This window comes from Hyperoodon ampullatus, assembly GCF_949752795.1.
Source record: "Hyperoodon ampullatus genome assembly, chromosome: 9".
Lineage (NCBI taxonomy): Eukaryota > Metazoa > Chordata > Mammalia > Artiodactyla > Ziphiidae > Hyperoodon > Hyperoodon ampullatus.
Genome location: NC_136922.1, coordinates 88,127,946 through 88,140,378, shown reverse-complemented (window position 1 = coordinate 88,140,378; position 12,433 = coordinate 88,127,946). Strand labels below are relative to the sequence as shown.

The window sequence follows — 12,433 nt, the reverse complement described above, 5'->3', positions numbered from 1 at the left end:
TGCCATGGGCAAGAACGGACGGTGGCCTGGCACACCCAAGACCTGGCCTCTGCATTGGCTCTACTGCTAACTTACTGGTGGCCTTCAGAAGTCAGAACCTTCCCTGCCTCTGTGATCGTACCTGCTCTATGTACTTCAGAGAGGAATGGGGAAGAGATCATAAGATCATGAACGGGAAAGTGCTCAGAACAATAAGAGGCGCTTTAAACCTATCAAATTAGGTGCCATCGAGTCAGAATCAGGTTTAAAAAATGGGATCTGCTTTCCGCACCAGACAGGGGTCCATATGGCTTTGTTCTGGATTCCCGTCGTAACTTAAAGGGAAACTTTCACAATGTCTGGAGCCCTTGATGTCCTGCAAATGAAGGAGGGGTATGTCCTCAAATTCCTTGCAGCAGGAACCCACTTAGGTGGCACCAACCCTGACTTCCAAATGGAACAGTACATCTACAAAAGGAAAAGTGATGGCACCTACATCATAAATCTGAAGAGAACCTGGGAGAAGTTTCTGTTGGCAGCTCATGCCACTGTTGCCATTGAAAACCCAGGTGATGTCCGTGTCGTATCCTCCAGGAATACTGGCCAGCGAGCTGTGCTGAAGTGTGCTGCTGCCACTGGAGCCACTCCTACTGCTGGCTGCTTCTCTCCTGGAATCTTCACTAACCAAATCCAGGCAGCCTTCCGGGAGTCAAGCCTTCTGGTGGTTACTGATCCCAGGGCTGACCACCAGCCTCTCACGTTAAGAGGCCTCTTACGTTAACCTGCCTACCATTGCTCTGTGTAACACAGAGTCTCCTCTGCAGTATGTGGACATTGCCATCCCGTGCAACAACCAGGGAGCTCACTCAGTGGGTCTGATGTGGCGGATGCTTGCCCGGGAAGTTCTGCGCATGCGTGGCACCATCTCCCGTGAACACCCATGGGAGGTCATGCCTGATCTCTACTTCTACAGAGATCCTGAAGAGGTGGAAAAGGAAGAGCAGGCGGCAGCTGAGAAGGCTGTGACCAAGGAGGAATTTCAGGGTGAATGGACCGCCCCACCTCCTGAGTTCACTGCTCCTCAGCCTGAGGCTGGTCCGAAGGTGTGCAGGTGCCCTCTGTGTCTATTCTGCAGTTCCCCACTGGAGACTGGAGTGCTCAGCCTGCCACTGCTCAGGCCACTGAGTGGGTAGCAACAACCACTGAGTGGTCTTAAACTGTTCTTCCACAAACTCTTAAAACGGAAATAGGTTGAAGAAAAATGAAGTTTCTTAAAAAAAAAAAAAGGGGGATCTGAACACAGGGCTGTGAAGCATACAGAGGTCTGAGTCATGCTCTGGTCCCACCCCTCATTTCACAGGTAAGAAAGTGGGCACCATGGGAGTCACGGCTACTCGCAGGACAATGGCAAGACCAGTCAGGTTCGGATGAGACAGTTAAGGTGCATCCCATACTTGAATGCCCACCCAATGGCCACCTAGCCTCTGCTTGATTATCTGCATTGACGAGGAGCTCACTTCCTCAAAGGCAGCGCCTTCCACCTTTGAAAGGCTTAGGAGACTTTTCAGAAGCATGAGGAAGGAGAAGCAATTTCTGTGGCCTTTTCTTTACCAATCATTTGGTCCAAGAGATACTAACGACGCCCCATAGACTGCTTCTGCCCCCTTTTCTATACAATACCTGGTCAGTGGGGCTGTTCCCCATGACACTTTTCTCCTTCAATCTGTGCATCCCTGCATCGCTGGCTCCTTTGTTCACTCCTCACATCAGTCTCTTTGCCACCCTGGTCACCCTGCAATCAACAGGCTCTAATTTGTCCAGCACTAGTTCCCAGCTCATCTCTTTGGCGTGGCCACCTTGTCCTTGGCAGCTGATGGTCTGAATATTCAGGACCTCTTCAGTCACCTTGTGTCAGAGCAGCTACTGCCAGCAGCTCCTGAAACTGAACAGGAAGCTGAGGGACCAGGCCTGGACAAGCAGAACTCCACGTGCTCCAGTCCACTGTTGATACCTGGCACAAAAACTAAGGCCTTGAAACAACCCAGAGAGGCGGACACAGAGCCTGAGGCTTGGCTAGGCGCTGGTCAGGGGCCAGTACTCCGGCAAGGAAGCACCCTGCACTGTAGAAGATGGCAAGAGAGACCGTTGCCATGGTGACCGTCGGGCAGCCTAGACTGCTGCAGCCAGTGAGGAAAAGGCACTAGGAAGGATCGTAGTGAGAGGCAGGAATTCACCCACAACCACTACCCAGCCCGCCAGGGGCGTCACCAACTCAAGCTGTGCCTGGGCTGCTTCCCTTGTGGTCCACGAGGAGGAGGGGCCAGGGTTGACATTAATCATCCTATAGGAGAAGGGGAGGTCTTCAGGGGTGTGTGTGTGTGATATGTGTCTGTGTGTGTAATGTGTGTGATTGTGTAGTATCTGTGGTGTGTGTCTTTGGGGGGGGTGTTCTATGTGTGTGATACGTGATGTGTGTGATATGTGTGATGTATGTGATGTCTGGTGTGTCTATGTGTATATTTGTGTGACGTGCGTGGCTGTGCGTGATACGTATGTCTGTGAGTGTCTCTATATGATTGCGATGTGTGTCTGTGATGTCTGTGTGATGTGTGTGTAGTGTGTATCACGTGTGTGTAATATCTGTGATGTGTGTGTCTGTGGGGAGGATGTTCTCTGTGTGTAATACGTGATGTGTGTGATGTATGTGATATAAGTGTGATGTGTGTCTGTGTGATGTGTGTGTGTACGTGATGTGTGTTTGTGTGTGATGTGTGTCTTGTGTATGATTGTGATGTGTGTCTGTGAAGTGTGAGGTGTCTGTGTGAGGTGTGTCTGTATGTGTTGTGTGTGTCTGTGTGTGGTGTCTTGTATCTGTGTGCTGTACTGTGAATGATGTGTGTGAGGTGTGTCTGTGTGTGTGATGATGCGTTGAGCTGACCAAGCATCAGTGCCTTCGTGGGCAAAGCCTCTTTCTTTTCAGGCCCCAAAGCACAGGAACTCTCTTGGAGCAGCTGGAGGGTGGTGACTGGAGGCTGAGCGAGTCACCCCTCCCTCGTGCCCCGGGAGCAGTGTGCAGGCTCCTCTATTAGCATTAATTACAAAGTGCTCTAATCATTTATTTACAGGCTGCCTCCCCCACTGGAGGAGCTCAAGCCCAGGGGCTGCGCCTTCTTTTTCTGCCCGAGTGCCAGCACGACTTTGTGCCCTCGGCACAAGGTAGACGTCCAGTGAGTGTCGCCTGACTGAACGACTCTGACAAGGACAAGATCAGAGTATCTGGACTTCATACAGCAGTGTGCGAGATCAAGCTCATTCAAGGAGCAGCGGTGAGGCTCTCGCTCCGCTGGGCACTGCGCTGTGTTGGAGTCTCCTCACCACGGAGTTCACGCATAGCGAGGGGGCACTCAGACTGTGGCCCTCCTCTTCTCCTGTGGCAGGGACACGGCGCCGGAGGCAGGCCTGCTGGCCAGTGGCAGCGCTGGAAGAGGTGCCCAGAAGACCTCACCACGCGGGCATCCACTCTGCAGGCTACCAAGGAAGGATTGGTCTTGTTTCACATTTATTTAGTTGCTTTTAATTTACATCCAGTCCACCTGCTCTTTTTGGTGTACAGGCTTACGCGTTTTGGACAAAGGTATAGAATTGTGTAACCACAATGAAGATACAGAACCATTCCCTCCCTCACTGATCTGTTTCGTTTTCTTAAGTAACCACCCACATTTTTTGCGGCCCCGTTTTTATTTCATAGCCCCTTTTAGTGGAGACGTGTTAACTGAAAACTGAGTCAGTTCCTTCCAGTAGCCTAGTCAGATCTGACCCTCCTTGGAGCCCTATTTGACATTTCAAAGCAAAAGAGGGCAGCACAGGAAAAAGTAAGGTGGGATGTACACCAACTCATCCTGAGAAAGAAGTATTTTCCTCGAGAATATCCCCCTTGAATCGGAAGGACACACAAGCCAGAGAAGGAACTCTGTGAGGACAGACTTGGCCATACACCACTGGTGCACTCCTGAAAATTAGGATTATACCTAATCCCAATTTGATCAAACAAGCTATCAATCTTCGTCTCTGCTGGTCACCAATCCTTGGCTCCATTTCCGTCACCTTCCCACCTATCCATGCATACCCTTGGAGTTTCAGGGAAGCAGAAAATGGATAAAACTCACTTGCAGATAAACTTAAATGTCACTAGAGACTGCTATTATTTATAAGGAAACTTTAAGAATATGTTTAAAGGAATAAATATTATGCTAGGAGAACAAGCACATGAGAGCATTTTTTAAAACCATAAAAGGTTGGAATTTGTCCGTTCACATTACGTTGCTCTTCGAAGCGGTTCTGTAGGATGCGGCTGACTCCTTTCAAGTTTGCTGTTATTACTTTAAACACTGATGGAACTTTGCCTCTGAAACTGCCTTCAGAGTCAGTATATGAAGCATTCAAGAAAACCAGCTTCACTCTTCATGTCACATATGTTTTTGTCAAGTATATGTCCTCCTCCTTGATCCTTGAGAGCTAGTCTCCATTGATTTTCATTAACCTAATGTCCAACCCTGAGGTTGGGAATAGAGTAGTCAAGCATCATTAATTTGGAATCCACCATTTTGGAATAAGAAATAATTCAGACAGTAAACTTCAGCCATCCAATTGCTCTCTTCGAAGGAAGGAAACTAGTCATATATATGTAAATCAGAAGGAAACCATTTAAAGCTATTTAAAAGAATAAACTTCGCAAGCATTCTCAAGCACACCTTAGATTAAATCACCCTTTACCCAACATATTTGTAGGCTCATTATAAATTGTCTTTATTAACCAGACACGTCTCCATGGACTTGTAGAGACAGTATATTTTTTTGACCTACTTCCTGTTACTGTCAGCGTTGGGGTGCAGGAAAGTTGCATGTCTTTAAAATGATCTCGTAATTCAGACTTTTTTGTGGCACTCCAGCAACTTCAGACCAACCTTCCTCGCATTAGTCTGAATTAACGAGGTTTGACTGTACTGGATTGAACCATATGAAATCAGCAATATTCAACCATTTTTGACCTTTAAAAATGGTGATTTTATATGGTTCAATCTAACGTATTTCTTTTCTGGGACTCCCTTCCAAGCAACCAAAAGCATTCCCCATTTCCATGCTTTCTTCGTATATTTTAAAGATACAAGTAGGAGAGTGGGATTGAACACCCAGCCCCTAACCGCCTGCCCCTCAGTTCACAAGTACAGAAACTGGGAGAGTAATAGAAAAAAATCACTCAAACCACAACTGCTGCAAAATGGGACGAAAAAAGTACTAAAACAAAAATAAACAATGTCAGAGAACTATCACCGCTGCTTTCCCATCACCCAACTCTCGCCCTCTCCTTCAGACCAGTCTTCCAATCTGGAAATCACTTCGGGGAGACAATATACCTTGCCTACCCATAAGTGTAATCCATTAGAGCCCAAGAGATTCTGACTGTGTGAACAAAACTCCAGTATCAGACTCCTGAAAGGTTTGGGATGAGAGGGGAGCAAATTAAAGTTTAATAGGATGGAACCTCAGGAAATGGACAAATGTAAATTAGGAGAAACAGAAATTATTCTCACTTTTACAAGGCTCCTCATTAACTTATTTGATAGCATTCTGAGAATTTGTTTAAGAAATGCAGGGGGCTTCCCTGGTGGCGCAGTGCTTGAGAGTCCGCCTGCCGATGCAGGGGACACGGGTTCGTGCCCCTGTCCGGGAGGATCCCGTGTGCCGCGGAGCGGCTAGGCCCGTGAGCCATGGCCGCGGAGCCTGCACGTCCGGAGCCTGTGCTCCACAATGGGAGAGGCCACGACAGTGAGAGGCCCGCGTACTGCAAAAAAAAAAAAAAAAAAAAAAAAAAAGAAATGCAGGGATGTGCAAACCTCAGAAGAGTGTAAGATTGACTCTCTCTGCTTCCGGGCAAGGAAATGGATTTGCACTGCAGAAAGAAAGGGTTTCTGCTGAGTATTAAGAACTTCCTGGATTGTGAAGGCCAGGAGAAGCTGAGGAAGGGGAGGGCGGCAGACTGTGAAATGTCCTTGTCTGGGGGTAGTATAGTGGAGGAGCCCCACTTTGCGAGACTGGGGTTGATTCTGTCTTCATTTGACTTGTTTCATCTTCTGCCAGAGCAGACTGGTCCCCCTTGGCCACAGGGTGCCTCTTGAAGGCTCTGTGACCACTGGGGCAAGCATCAGATGATGGTTTCCTCTGAGGGCTCAGGGGCTCATCCAGCCCTCAGGGGAGCTCCTCCAAGACTATCATTCTCCAGCAAAGACCCTATTTGTAGGAGCCATATGAGGCTTGCTGCCACCAAAGCAACAAATTCCTGAAACAGAGAGGGAGAAACAGCTACCTAAGGGAGCATCTCCTCTGCACTGAGGGGAGGGGGAGGGGAGCGATTTATGTTTAGTTTATTTTAATTTTTAATTTTTTTTTTTTTTTTTTTTTTGCGGTACGTGGGCCTCTCACTGTTGTGGCCTCTCCCGTTGCGGAGCACAGGCTCCGGACGCGCAGGCCCAGCGGCCATGGCTCACGGGCCCAGCCGCTCCGCGGCATGTGGGATCTTCCCGGACTGGGGCACGAACCCGTGTCCCCTGAATCGGCAGGCGGACTCCCAACCACTGCGCCACCAGGGAAGCCCCTAATTTTTTGTTTTTAAAAAAGATGTAGTGACTGCATCTACTCCTTCCTTCAACAGGTTCAACTGGTGTTACTGAGACTCCACAGTGTCATCAAGAGCATTGTTTCTTTCCTGCCCTCCCACAGTGTCACCTTCATCCAAAGGTCAATCCTAATTAAGGTCTCAGTACCTCCCAACACTTCTGCAGCTACACGTCCAGACAGAGAGAAGCTGGGTCTCTTCAAGAAACACTCAGAAGGCTAAGAACATTTTTCCTGGTGTTTAGCTTATTTTTAACCAAGTGACACACAGGCATGGAGGAGGAGAATTCAAGCTGGGTTTGAAGCTACAACCTTTCCCGGGGGAGCTGCTACGAGAGGCGCTCTCCATGGATCAGCCTGGTCTCATATGCCCCATGTTACAGGAAGGGAGCACTTCCCACTCCTGCAAAGCCAAGCAGACCCACCACTTGAGTCTCCCTCTCCCACTGACTTGGGCACAGAGTGGTAGTTTATGGCAACAATTAATGTGGCTCTAAAGGTAAACTGAAAACGCCAAGAGGAGCAAATTTTCACATGAAAATGCAAACTGTTCCTTATATGGGCTGTTCCACAGACGCTATGATTCATCATTGACTGTTCAACTCTATTTCCAAGCAAGATCTCAGTAAGAAGGATAGAAAGGCAGAGCTCAAGCCTGGGGAGATTTACAGCTCCTTTTATCCAGATGCAAAGCACACGGCGTTGCAAGGGAATATTAAACCTATAAAATCTCCATCTATCTTGTAGTCCTTATTTGAGGAGGGCCAAAGGACACACAAGCATATACTTACATCCTCCAAAATTTGCCCTCTCCAGACACACACACTCCTTTACTTTCATGCAGTTCACCTTTACTTTCCCTTCTTACATGAAGGCAAACTCATCCATCCACCCATCCATCCATCCATCCATCCATCCATCCATCAAGGCTTTACTGCCAGCCACATACACAGTTTCTGATTAAGAAAAGGAATCCAAGGGTTTTCCAACGTTCTCTTGTGCCAGCATTCATAAAGGACGCTTATTAAACAGGAAACACCAAACTTGAGGACTGGACCAGGGCTCAGTGTGTGACCCAAAAGCAATCGTCTAAAAGCTGGAACTCAAGGAAAGCCGGTCCCTTAAGACGGGTCAGGAGGGAACGCTTACATAGCACTCTTGATGTGCCAGCCCGGCTCTGAGTGCTTTATGAATATTAATTAATTTACTGAGCCCCATAGATGAGTGTGCCCTGAGTGAAAGCCACTGGCACATCACACTCTACTTCTGCAAACTACCATGGAGAAAAATCACTTAAGCTCAGGGTGCTCGCTCCTTGAGGGGCCACACTCTGGGTCCTGTGTGGAGCCTCTGCACGTCCTATTGTGGGACAAACTAGGACCTGGGTGACTGGGCTGCCGAATGGGTGGTCTTCCCGGCCTCCCCAGGTGCCCAGATATCCTCGTGATTCTCTGTGTGTCTCTTCCTTGTCATCTGAGAAGCCTGACCAGTAAACAACCATGCACAATGTTATTCCAAAAAAACAAAACCGAAAACAAAACAAAATGTTATTCCACAGATAACTTCCTGGGTACCGGGGTTTCAGGCAAAGAGTTCCTGCAGGGGAGGGGCGGAAAGGGAGCTAGAGCCAGCACCAAGCCCTGCTGGTTTTTGAGAGCTGCTGCAACAAGCTAGGAGACTTAGAACAACAAAAATATGTCTCACACTTCTGGAGAATTCTGAAATCAAGGTGTTGCAGGGCACCTAGTCCCTCTGAAGGCACTAGGGAAGAAGGATCTATTCCAGGCCTCTCTCTAGCCCCTAGCAGCTCCTCGGCTTATAGCAGCATAACTCCGATCATCATACAGCATTCTCCCTGTGTGCATGTCTGCGTCCAAAGTTCCTCTTTTTCTAAGGACACCAGTCATATTGGATTAGGGGCTCACGGTACTCCAGCCTGAGGTCATCCTAACTAATTACATCTGCAACTGCCCTATTTCCAAATAAGGTCACTTTCTGAGGTGCTAGGGGTTAGGACAACGACATAATGAAATTCGGGGGCATACAATTCAACCCACAATACTAGCTAAAGGATTTGAGCTTCACAAGAGAATGTCTTGGGACTGCAGCCTCCAATGATGGGGCCCCTGCATTTGAAATCTGACCTTAAAAATCCTTCTGCCATCCTTCAGCTTTTCGGATGTCTAGAAACAGATTGAGGGGCTATGTTAGGGGCCTCCTACCCCAACCACCTGTGAATGTTTCAGCAGGAGAGACGCGACGATCGGCATTCCCACAGCTCACATGCAGCTGGCAGAGCTGCCTTGTGCATCCCACTTCCCACCCCCAGCCCCATCCCTTTGTTACTCGATTTTAAGAAAGGTGTGGAATTGCTCCTTGCCTTAAACTCACTGGCTGTCCTCCCAGCATGAAGTTGCACTGAGGATGAGTTTTTTTATTTTTTTTGTTTTTTTGGCCATGCTGTGTGACTTACGGGATCTTAGTTCCCCGACCAGGGATTGAACCTGGGCCCACGGCAGTGAAAGCACCGAATCTTAACCACTGGACCACCAGGGAATTCCTGAGGATGAGTTTTTGACCATCCTTCTCATGCAGAGATACACACTCCTCCCACCCACAAGGACCACTCCTCAGATACCCGTATTCTATAGTACAAGAAATTGAGAGCTGGTTAGACCATCTGTGGAATGGTCCATCTATACTTCCCTCAACTTTCTAAACCAGGCAGAGTAAGCACCTACATTTTTTAATCAGCTTTAATGAAGTGTAATTTATATATGAGAAAATTCACCAAATTTTATATATAATTCAGTGAGTTTTGACAAATATACACAGACTGTAACCACCACAATCACAATATAGAATATTTCTGTCACCATAAAATTCCCTTGTGCATCTTAGTCATCAATCTCCTTCCCCTACCTCTCTGGCAACCACTGATCTGCTTTCTGTCTCCATAGTGCTGCCTTGTACAGAACGTGATATAAATGAAATGATAAAATATGTAGTCTTTTGTGCCTGGCTTTCTTCACTTAGCATAATGTTTTTGAGATTCTTCATGGTGTTGCTCACTCCTTTTCATTGCTGAGTAGTATTCCATTGTATTCATTTGCCAAAATTTGTTTATGCTTTTACCTGCCAACAGACATCTGGGTTTTGTCCAACTTGGGGCAATAAGAATAAAGAATGAAGATTTGAGTATAAGTCTTTGTGTTGATATAGTATTCATTTGTCTTGGGTAGATACCTAGGAGTGGGGTTTCTGGAAGGAAGAGTAAAAGTATGTTTAACTTTATAAGAAACTGCTAAACTGCTTTCTAACGTGGCTGTACCATTTGCATTCTCAGCAGCAAGGTTCATGTTCATCAAAACTTAAAGTTGTCAGTTCCTTAAGTTTTAGTGATATGGGTAGCTCACTGTAGTATTAATTTGCATTTCCCTAATGACTAATAAACTTAATGATCTTTTCATGCATTCATCTGCTATTTATCTATCTTCTTTGGTTAAGTGTCTGTTTAAATCTTTTGCCTATTTTCTATCAAGGCATTTGTCCTCTTAAGTTTTAAGGATTCTGATCCATGAGCATGTTATATATCTCCATTTATTTAAATCTTTAATTTCTTTTTTTTTTTTTTTTTTTTACGGTACGCGGGCCTCTCACTGTTGTGGCCTCTCCCATTGCGAAGCACAGGCTCCGGATGTGCAGGCCCAGTAGCCATGGCTCACAGGCCCAGCCACTCCGTGGCATGTGGGATCTTCCCGGACCGGGGCACGAACCCGTGTCCCCTGCATCGGCAGGCAGACTCTCAACCACTGCACCACCAGGGAAGCCCTAAATCTTTAATTTCTTTTGGCAGTGTGTCATAGTTTTCAATGTGAAGGTCTTGCACATATTTTGTTAAAATTTCCATAATTATATCATATTCGTTCTCCATTAATTGTGATGATCCTACAGTTTTTCTTCTTTAGATGATTGATTTTCAAATGTTAAGCCAATCTAGTGTTGCTGCGATAACCTCACGTGGTCATGATATAGTTTTTGTATGTTGAAGGGTTTGGATTTGCTAAGATTTTGTTAAGGAAATTGTGTCTACGTTCATGTGGAATATAGTTTTCTGTTCTTTTGGTTTTGGTATCCAGGTAATGCTTCATAAAACGTGTTGGGAAGTGCTCTCTTCTATTTTCTGGAAGAGTTTGTGTAGACTTGATATTATTTTTCTTTAAATGATTGATAGAATTAATCAGTGAGACCATCTGGGCCTGGAGTTTTCTTTGTTGAAACAGGTTTTTGCTTTGTTTGTGAAAGATTTTAAACTGTGAATAAATTTCCTTAATAAATATTGGGATACTCAGGTTTTTTCTTTTAAGTGAGCTTTGGTAGTTTGTGTCTTTGCAGGAGTTGGTCCGTTTCATCTAAGTTATCAAATTGACTGGTATACAGTTGTTTCTTTCTCTTTATTATCCTTTCAGTGTTTGTAAGATCTGTAGTAATGCCCCATTTCTCATTCCCGTTATTGGTAATTTGTATCTTTTCTCTTTTCTCCTTGATTGGTCAGGCTAGTAGTTTATGAATTTTATTCATCTTTGTGAAAAAATAGGTTTTGTTTTCATGGATTTTTCTATGTCGTTTTTCTGTTTTCTGTTTCACTGATTTTTGCACTTATCTTCATTATTCCTTCTGCTTACTTTGGGTTTAATTTGCTCTTCTTTTTCTAGTTTCTTAAGATGGAAGCTGGGACCTTTTACATGAAATCTATCTGCTTTTCTAATACAAGAATTTAATGCTATAAATTTCTCTGTAATCACTCCTTTGGTTGTATCTCACACATCTTCATTTTCATCTTATTCAAAATATTTTTTAATTTTCCTTGTGATTTCTTACTTGCCATGGATTACTTAAAAGCACATTACTGATTTCCAAATATTTGAGGATTTTACATACTTTTTGTGGATTTCTAGTTTAATCCTGTTATGGTCAGAAAAGATACTTTGTTATAATTTTAATCCTCTTAAATTTATTGAGACTTGTTTTATGTTTCAGAATATAGTCTGTCTTGGTGAATGTTCCATGTGCACTTGAAAAGAATATGTAGTCTGCTCTTGTTGGGTAGAGTGTTTTATAAATATTAATTAGGTCAAATTTGACCTAACAGTGTTCAGGACTTCTAGATCCTTACAGAATTTTTGTCTAATTGTTCTATAAATTTTTGAGAAAGGACCACTGGGGTTTCCAACTGTAATTGTAGGGTTTTCTATTTATCCTTTCTATCAGCTTTGCCTCAGATATTTTGAAGCTGTATTTTTAGGTGCCTATGCATTGAAGATTGTTATGTTTTCTTGGTGAGTTGACTCTTTCATCATTATGTAATCTTCCTCTTCATTGCTGGTAATTTTCCCTACTCTGAAGTCTGATTTGTCTGATATTATATAATAAAACCACTCCAGCTTTCTTTCAATCAATGTTATCATAGATGCACATCTTTTTCCATCCTTTTACTTTTAACCTACCTTTGTCTTTATATTTAAAGTGGATTTCTTATAGGTGCGTATAGCTGAGTTTTGCTTTTATTAATCCAACTGAACAATCCTTTTATTTGGAATGTTTAGACTATTTACATGTTATATATGTAATTATTTATATTACTGAGTTTAAAACTACCATCCTATTATTTGTTTTCTATTTGTGCCATCTGTTCTCTTTTTCTTGTTTTTTGTCTTTTTTTACTAATCCTATTTTTATGACACCATTGTATCTCCAATACTAGCTACAGCTTTTTGTTTTG

The 12,433-nt window shown here is 44.7% G+C and overlaps 1 pseudogene across 1 annotated transcript; it reads left to right on the top strand.

The window, feature by feature from the left end:
* Positions 1-334: 334 nt before the first annotated feature.
* Positions 335-1,195, top strand: LOC307058319 (small ribosomal subunit protein uS2-like; annotated as a pseudogene). The gene has a single exon. The product of its transcript is annotated as a small ribosomal subunit protein uS2-like (transcript).
* The last annotated feature ends 11,238 nt before the right edge of the window (positions 1,196-12,433 follow it).